Genomic DNA, 8,974 nt, shown 5'->3' with positions numbered 1-8,974 from the left:
TTAAAGCAATTTGTCCTAAATTTTTCTATAGTTCTTAATAATACACACTTGCAAGAATAGGTTCCATCTGGCATGAATAATTTTTGTGGAATTGCAATACTATCACACATGATTTAATATAGACATTGGAATAAAAGATATTGTACTTTATCAGAGACTGAACCAAAAACCTTTAAGAACATCAAAGTAGTAACAGCCCATGACAAATATTTTGAAGTCTTACCTGCTCACTTGTCTTGCTTTTTGACATTCCAAGGTATTATCCTAATAGCCTTTCATGAATTTTTTTTTTGCTGATATTATGGTGAGAAAAATCACCAACAACTTGATAGGTATGTATTTAGTGTTTGTTGAAATGCACTGTTAATTGTGTTTTATGATGGCAGTTTTATGAAATCCGTGCTTCCAAAATTGCCCTTATAGATTTTCAGTAGAGTCTTGCATACTTAGAAAGCTAAATTTGATAGTCTTCAAATGGGCCATTTATTTTTAGGTTTTCCATTGAAAAAGAATTTTAAAACTAATATATTCAAAATCTAAGAAGTATTATCTTGAAACTTGTGAAAAGTGTTATCTTGATTAATAAAAATAAGAATATTTTAAGGAATGAAATTACTTTACAAGTTGTTTTATTGCTATACCTGATTTCCAAGAACAACTGTTAAAAAAATTAAAAATTTAATAAATTAACTTCTCCCCCATATATCAGACACAATTTCCCACAAGTAAACATATCATCATGGCTTAATCACTTAATAAATGATATCATCAATATATTATTATAAAAAAGGATATGAAAAAACTTGCAATACACATAATTTCTATTTAAAATTTACTTAATGATTTTGTGAAGAAGAAATTATTTTATCACTATTGTTCGTAAAAACATAAAAATAACATAGGCTCTTGCCATCTCCCTTCAAGAGTATTTGTAGATAGCCTTGATACTGAGGTCTTTGAATAACAAAGGTGCTCCTATTTCAGGTTGTCAGAAACATTATCATTGGGACAAGCCCCTCTAAATTTGGGAACCAATCTGGTTCAAGAATGTTTGTGACGAACTGTCAACCTCAGTCCAGACTAGTAGAATCAGAACAAGGAACTACAAACATGATTTTTAGGTCACAATCAATCCCTCCATTTATGGACAATGCTTATATGTCTGATGACCAATTAGGTCTTCAGCAGAGTCCTGGACCATATCCCTATAAACACTCTACACTATCAATTAAAATCTCAGTGCAGAGTGCCAGAAAGCTTGGTTGTGGCTTGAGTAAATGGGGGGCAGAGAAAACTGCACCTCCTTCTAAAAAACTAAAAATGGACAGCAATATTGTCAAAGAAAACATCAAATCAAGTGTAAATGTTGAAAGTATTACAGCAAATACTCCAGGATTAAATGCGAGTTGTTTTCCTGCCACTTTAGAAAAAGCATTTGAAAAGGCTGTTAGCTTTTTTGAGAACCAAAAAAGTGAGGATGAATCACAGAGATTTGGTATGCTAGTAGCAGATCGACTTCGGCATTTTACAATTTCTACCCAACATGAGGCACAGACACAAGTGTTACAATTATTAAACAACATAGATAATGAAACAAATTTTGAAAAATGATCTTAAAATTATACATTATTTTCTAAGATTTAATATTACTTTTTTTTCCTATCTGACCTTTTATATTGATGATTATCTTTTCAAAATCGTTTTCCAGCTGTTTTAGAATGAGGGTTTGATAAGACTGCTATTTTTTTTTATCTGAAAAAGTGAGGATGAGTCACATTGCATTTGGAATGTTAGTAGCAGATCAGCTTCAGTATTTTACAGTTTCGAGTCACCACAAGGGCCAAAAGGTTTTACAATTTCCAAACAATATAGAAGATGAAACAATCTTGACAAATATTCTAAAAATTGTTTACTATGTTCTGTGATTTCAGATCTTCCCTTTTTTTTAGCTGTATTTTATTTTTGTTGTAAATTTTGCTTTAAGATACTTATTATGTTCTATTTTCTAAGTCTATTTGGAAAAAAAGAAATATTAATATACAATTCTCTAAAAAAATATAATTCTAAAATAAGCTTCTAGAGTTTGCAATATCAAAAGAAATTACCTCAATCAGCCAAATAATATATGACACAATTTATTCATTACAAACAGTTAAGAATGACTAGAAGCAAATCATAAGGCTTCACAATGTAGAACAGCTTCACATAATTAATTGCATACAAATCTAATCTTTGCCTCTATTGATATGTACCCACTGGTATGGTATCTGCCCAAGTGGAGAAAACAAAGTAATTTGCAATCTGGTCTCTATTATTAATTGCTGATCTTGACGGGCTGTTACTACCTATCCTTCGAGTAGATTGTAAGTGGTCACCAAAGCCTTCATAATATAGACATATTAAATAATATAGTAATATATAATATAGACATATTAAACATAATAATTAAAATAAATGCTTTTTCATAGTCTTCAGAATTGAACTTGTCTAAAGATCATATTTAGTGTTTGGAAACCGGGGAATTAGCGGTGGTGTAAACTTCAGATGGGGCTCATTTGACTTAAAATTGGAAGTTATACTGCCCTTTTTAAGTTTCAAAAGGGATTTTAGAGCAACTGGTGGAACCTGGCCAAGTCAGACCTTGAACCAAGCTCTGACCAATTACTTAAAACATAATTTTTTCCTCTTACTGGGACTTAGCAGTTCTTTTCTAAAATCTTTAATGCACGTTACAAGGTCTTTCTTTTTGGTACTCAAGGACTTTACTAGCTCTCAATGAGAAAAAGTGCCAATATATGTTGTTTCGTGAACTGTTCGGTCGCAAACTGGTTGTAAGCCATTTTGGCCTTTAAACCTTCAGTCTAACGCTCTCCCATCTAAGCTATTTCGGCTTATCAAAAATTATTTTTCAAATACGTTCTGATGAAAATAATCTATATATATAAAAATAAGTTGTATGTCTGTTACATAAGTTGTATGTCTGTAACACTATCTTCTATATACATAAAATAAGTTGTATGTATTTTTGTGTTGAGGGTTTGCATATGACGTCTGAAAAAATAAAGAAGAAAAAGAATACTGAAAAACGGAAAAAGGTAAAAAACTTAAAAGAAAACAAAAAACAAAAAAACTAAAAAAGAAAAAACTAAAAACTACAAATAAAATTTTGAAAAGAAAAAACCTAAAAAGGGAAAACCTAAAAAAAATTAAAAAAAAGGTAAAAAACGAAAAAAGCTAAGAAAACAAAAAGGCTAAAAAACTAAAAAAAAGAAAAAACTAAAAACTAAAAATAAAATTTTGAAAAGAAAAAACCTAAAAAGGGAAAACCTAAAAAAAATTAAAAAAAAAGGTAAAAAACGAAAAAAGCTAAGAAAAGAAAAAACCTAAAAAGGGAAAACCTAAAAAAAATAAAAAAAAGGTAAAAAACGAAAAAAGCTAAGAAAACAAAAAGGTTAAAAAACTGAAAAAAAAGAAAAAACTGGCAGAAGATCCGTCAGTACAAATCTGGGAGACTTAATATGTTAAATGGTTGACTTTTTCTAGCTGAACTTGTTTGGCTGTCAGCGGGAATGGTCCTGTGTCGTGGTTAATAGCCATGAATTTATTTTTCTCTGTGCTGAATTTCAAGGTGATCAGGTCTGCCCAGGCCACAACGCTGTCAAGTATAATTTGGGCTTCTACAAGGTCTGACAGGAGACCAAGATCATCTGCATAATAAAGGTCAGCCAGTGAGAGATTATGTCCATCTGGATAAGACGATAAAGAAATTTCAAGCACCCAATCGATGCAATAATTGAACAGAGTCAGAGAGAGGACTCACCCTTGTTTTATTCCAAACTCAACCAGAAATTCTTCGCTTTCTTCGCCATAGACTCTAAATCGGCTCACTGAAGTGTCATAGTTTGCCTTCATCGGTTCAACAAACTTCGGCGGCATTCCATCATTCTCTAGGATCTTTTAAAGTTTCTGGCAAGTGACAGAATTAAGGCGGCAATGAAGTCCAGGAACATCAAGATCAGGGGTAGGTTGTACCTTTCAAACTGCTGGATAATGATGCGAAAGGCAAAGATATTATCAGTACAACTTCTACCGTCTATACGTCGGTCGAAGGCCGACTTGATTTTCTCGAGTTCTTTCCTCTCTAGCCCCTTTGAAGCGGTTCAAGAGTATGATTTCGAATATTTGTGCTGCAATGTCTATGAGACTTATTCCGCGGTAATTTTTGCATTCGGTTTTGTCTCCTTTCTTATAGAATGAGAGGATGACTTATGTCTTCAAATCTTTTGGAAAAGTGTCTGTCCTCCACACTTCTTCGAGAATGCCATGGAGCTGTTTAGCAGTGACCTAAGGGCATCGTTTGTATAGTTCCAGGGGGAGACCGTCTTCATTTGGGGCTTTGTGGTGTCTTAGGGTCTTGATCGCTTTTAGTATTTCGGCTCTGGTCGGTGTATCCAGCTCGATATTGTAAGGCTCTTTAGAGACAAACAGTGGGAAGGCACCATGAGCAGATGAAGGGGATGAGTTTAGAAGGAACTGAAAGTGATCCTTCTATCTTGCTGAGTGTTTCTTTCTGACAACTAATGATTTTTCATGATATGTTTTTGACTATTTCTCAGACAGCATTTTTCTTACCAACGGATTCATTCAGGATCTGGTAAATCTTGCGGGTGTCATGTAATCGTGCTATATTCTCCATCATCTGCCCATTCTCGCATCTGTGACCCTGTCCACATTTTCCAAGGATTTGTCTTGTGGTCTTTCTGACTGACCACCTCTTGCGTTGAAGTCTCTAGCAACAATCAAGTAATTACCTGCGGCTATAGAAGAAGTCAACTGCTGCAGTTTGCCGAAGAAAACATCCTCGATCGTTTCATTAGCGTCACGGGTGAGGGCATAGGTAAAAATTATCGACACATTTGCAGGGTTTCCCTTTAGTCTGATTCTAGCAAGTCTACAGGAGACTGGTTCCCATTATAGGTCAAAAGTTTGAGACGCCCACTCAGTAGGCATGCCATGAATTAACAGATTCAATTTGAGGTCCTTGACATCACTTTACAGTACCTGATTCTCCAGTTGATCACACCTTAATTAGATATAGACATATTAAATATAGACATAATAATATAGACATATTAAATAATATAGTAATATATAATATAGACATATTAAACATAATAATTAAAACAAATGCTTTTTCATAGTCTTCAGAATTGAACTTGTCTAAAGATCATATTTAGTGTTTGGAAACCGGGGAATTAGCGGTGGTGTAAACTTCAGATGGGGCTCATTTGACTTAAAATTGGAAGTTATACTGCCCTTTTTAAGTTTCAAAAGGGATTTTAGAGCAACTGGTGGAACCTGGCCAAGTCAGACCTTGAACCAAGCTCTGACCAATTGCTTTTAGTTTTTTAGCTTTTTTAGTTTTTTTTCTTTTTAGTTTTTTTGTAGTTTTTACCTTTTTTAGTTTTTTTCTTCTTTTGTATTAGTGTGAAATAATTCAGACGTCATATGCGGACAAACATGACGTCACCTGATCCACACAGAGACAACTTATTTTTATATATATAAATATATATATATATATATATATATATATATATATATATATATATATATATATATATATATATATATATATATATATATATATATATATATATATATATATATATATATATTGTATGTCTGTTACATAAAGCAAAAAAACTTGCCGAAACCCGGGATCGAACCAGGGACCTTTAGATCTTCAGTCTAACGCTCTCCCATCTGAGCTATTTCGGCTTATTACAAATTATTTTTCAAGTACGTTCTGATGAAAATAATCTATATATATATATATATATATATATATATATATATATATATATATATACTAGCTGTTGGGGTGGGGAGCCGGTGGGGGCGCTTCGCGCCCCCCCAAGCCCCCCCGGACGCGTAAGTCGTTACGCGCCATATTAGTTACGCGCCATTGCAGTTGTGTCCCTATGTCCCACCTGTGAATATAGATATATATATATATCTATCTATATATATAAAAATAAGTTGTCTGTCTGTGGATCAGGTGAAGTCATGTTTCTGTGTTGACTGACGTCATGAAATTAGTTGTCGTCATTTTTGCTTTGACGGTGACGTCATTCAAGATATTTAAGACATTTGTTCACGGAAAAATGTTTAATTGTAAAATGACTGAAGAACCTACAATGGCGACAGCCGAGGAAGCTGCTCAAAGAGTTTATGCCAAAAAACTTGCTGCTGATAGAGAAAGTAAGAAAAGAAAGCGTTCCGAGGAATCACAAGAACAGCAAGAAAACAGGCTTGCAGCTGATAGAGAAATTAAGAAAAGAAAGCGTGCCGGGGAATCACAAGAACAGCAAGAAAACAGGCTTGCGGCTAAAGAACGCAAAACCGCGCAGTTAGATGAAAATCCACCTGGACAGCGAGAGTCAAAAACATATCAAAACTGAAAATGATAGCGATGATGATTGGCTTGGGGATTTTGACTTGGATAAGGTCATCAATGTCTACCAGATTTAAGTTAAAAAACAAGGTTCGTCGATATGTACTTCATAGTGACGCTGAAAAATAAAGAAGAAAAAGAAAACTGAAAAAGGAAAAAAGGTAAAAAACTAAAAAAAAAACTAAAAAGAAAAAACACTCAAAGAGAAATTACAGACCGGGACACAAATGACGACCGAGACAGAGGGAATATAAGTGACGACCGGGAACCTCAAAGAGAAATTACAGACTGGGACACCCGGACACAAATCACGACCGGGACACGAGAATATAAATGACGACCGGGACACATTGACACAACTACAACGGGGACGCCGGGGGCACAGGCGGGATATATAAATGACGACCGGGACACAGGGATTGTTCGAATAGAAATTACAGACCGGGACACAAATGACGACCGGGACACAGGGAATATAAATGACGACCGGGACACTCAAAGAGAAATTACAAACTGGGACACCGGGACAAAAATGACGACCGGGACACAGGGAATCTAAATGACGACCGGGACACAGGGACACATCATTAGAATAATGAGGTATAGATCTGAATACGGATTGTTTTTCCCATGGACAATTATATGTTGCATGTTCAAGAGTCAGTAAACCTGACAATCTATTTATATGCACAGACAATGGGACAGCGAAGAATGTTGTATATTAGCATGTTTTACGTAGTTAAAAACATATATTTATATCTATCTCTATTCACAGGTGGGACACAGGGACACAACTACAATGGCGCGTAACTAATACGGCGCGTAACGACTTACGCGCGCGGGGGGGCGCGAAGCGCCCCACCAACTAGGTGTTGGGGTGGCGCGAAGCGCCACCCCAACAGCTAGTATATATATATATATATATATATATATATATATATATATATATATATATATATATATATATATATATATATATATATATATATATATATGTTTTTAACTACGTAAAACTTGCGAATATACAACATTCTTTGCTGTCCCATCGTCTGTGCATATAAATAGATTGTCAGGTTTACCGACTCTTGAACATGCAACGCATAATGGTCCCTGGGAAAACAATCCGTATTCAGATCTGTACCTTATGATTCTATTGATTGCCCTTGAGCTTTGTTGATGGTGATTGCTAATCGACCATTTCCTTTGTTGCCGTCGTCATTTATATATCCCCCTGTGCCCCCCGGCGTCCCCGTTGTAGTTGTGTCCCTGTGTCCCGGTCGTCATTTAAATTCCCTGTGTCCTGGTCGTCATTTGTGTCCCGGTGTCCCAGTCTGTGATTTCTATTTGAGTGTCCCAGGCGTCACTTATATTCGTCAGGATATTTTAGGGCATCGTAGCATCGATGAGTTTCAGCAATTCTTGTCAACTGATTGTTTCGCCTATAAAGAATATTATCTCGAGGTAAGAACTGATCACCGACCAAAACGATTGCCACTTTGTTGATAGTTGCGTATCAGGAGGCATCAATTCAATTGCTGTTTTTAAACACAAGCACTAAATTATTATTTTTGTAGAAAAGATGATATATATAAATATATATATATATTTTCTTTTTAGTTTTTTTTGTAGTTTTTACCTTTTTTAGTTTTTTTCTTCTTTTGTATTAATGCTAAAGCCAAGGTTCAAACCTGGAGCCTCTCGGACCTAGAACCTGAAACATAACGCTTTACCAACTCAGCTACTTCGGCTTGAATACATTTGTTTTGAGCAGCTTCCTCGGGTGTTGCCATTGTAGGTTCTTCAGTCATTTTACAATTAGAAATTTCTCTTTCAACGGTCTTCTTACAATTAAAAATTTGTCTTTGAACGATATTCTTAAATACCTGTTTCCTGGTCGTCATTTATATTGCCTGTGTCCCGGTCGTCATTATAACTAATACGCGCCGTATTAGTTACGCGCCATTGTAGTTGTGTCCCTGTTTCCCACCTGTGAATAGAGATAGATATAAATATATGTTTTTAACTACGTAAAACATGCTAATATACAACATTCTTCGCTGTCCCATTGTCTGTGCATATAAATAGATTGTCAGGTTTACTGACTCTTGAACATGCAACATATAATTGTCCATGGGAAAAACAATCCGTATTCAGATCTATACCTCATTATTCTATTGACGTGTCCCTGTGTCCCGGTCGTCATTTAGATTCCCTGTGTCCCGGTCGTCATTTTTGTCCCGGTGTCCCAGTTTGTAATTTCTCTTTGAGTGTCCCGGTCGTCATTTATATTCCCTGTGTCCCGGTCGTCATTTGTGTCCCGGTCTGTAATTTCTATTCGAACAATCCCTGTGTCCCGGTCGTCATTTATATATCCCGCCTGTGCCCCCGGCGTCCCCGTTGTAGTTGTGTCAATGTGTCCCGGTCGTCATTTATATTCTCGTGTCCCGGTCGTGATTTGTGTCCGGGTGTCCCAGTCTGTAATTTCTCTTTGAGGTTCCCGGTCGTCACTTATATTCC

At 35.5% G+C, this 8,974-nt stretch overlaps 1 non-coding gene across 1 annotated transcript; it reads right to left on the bottom strand.

Annotated features, from left to right (window-relative positions):
• Nucleotides 1–5,708: 5,708 nt before the first annotated feature.
• Nucleotides 5,709–5,781, bottom strand: Trnaf-gaa (transfer RNA phenylalanine (anticodon GAA)). The gene has a single exon. It is a non-coding gene; the product is annotated as a tRNA-Phe (tRNA).
• Nucleotides 5,782–8,974: the final 3,193 nt, after the last annotated feature.

Source organism: Artemia franciscana, chromosome 20 (genome assembly GCF_032884065.1).
Source record: "Artemia franciscana chromosome 20, ASM3288406v1, whole genome shotgun sequence".
NCBI classification, from domain to species: Eukaryota; Metazoa; Arthropoda; class Branchiopoda; order Anostraca; family Artemiidae; genus Artemia; species Artemia franciscana.
The sequence above is the reverse complement of the archived record's forward strand: the minus strand, read 5'-3'. Positions and strand labels throughout refer to the sequence as shown.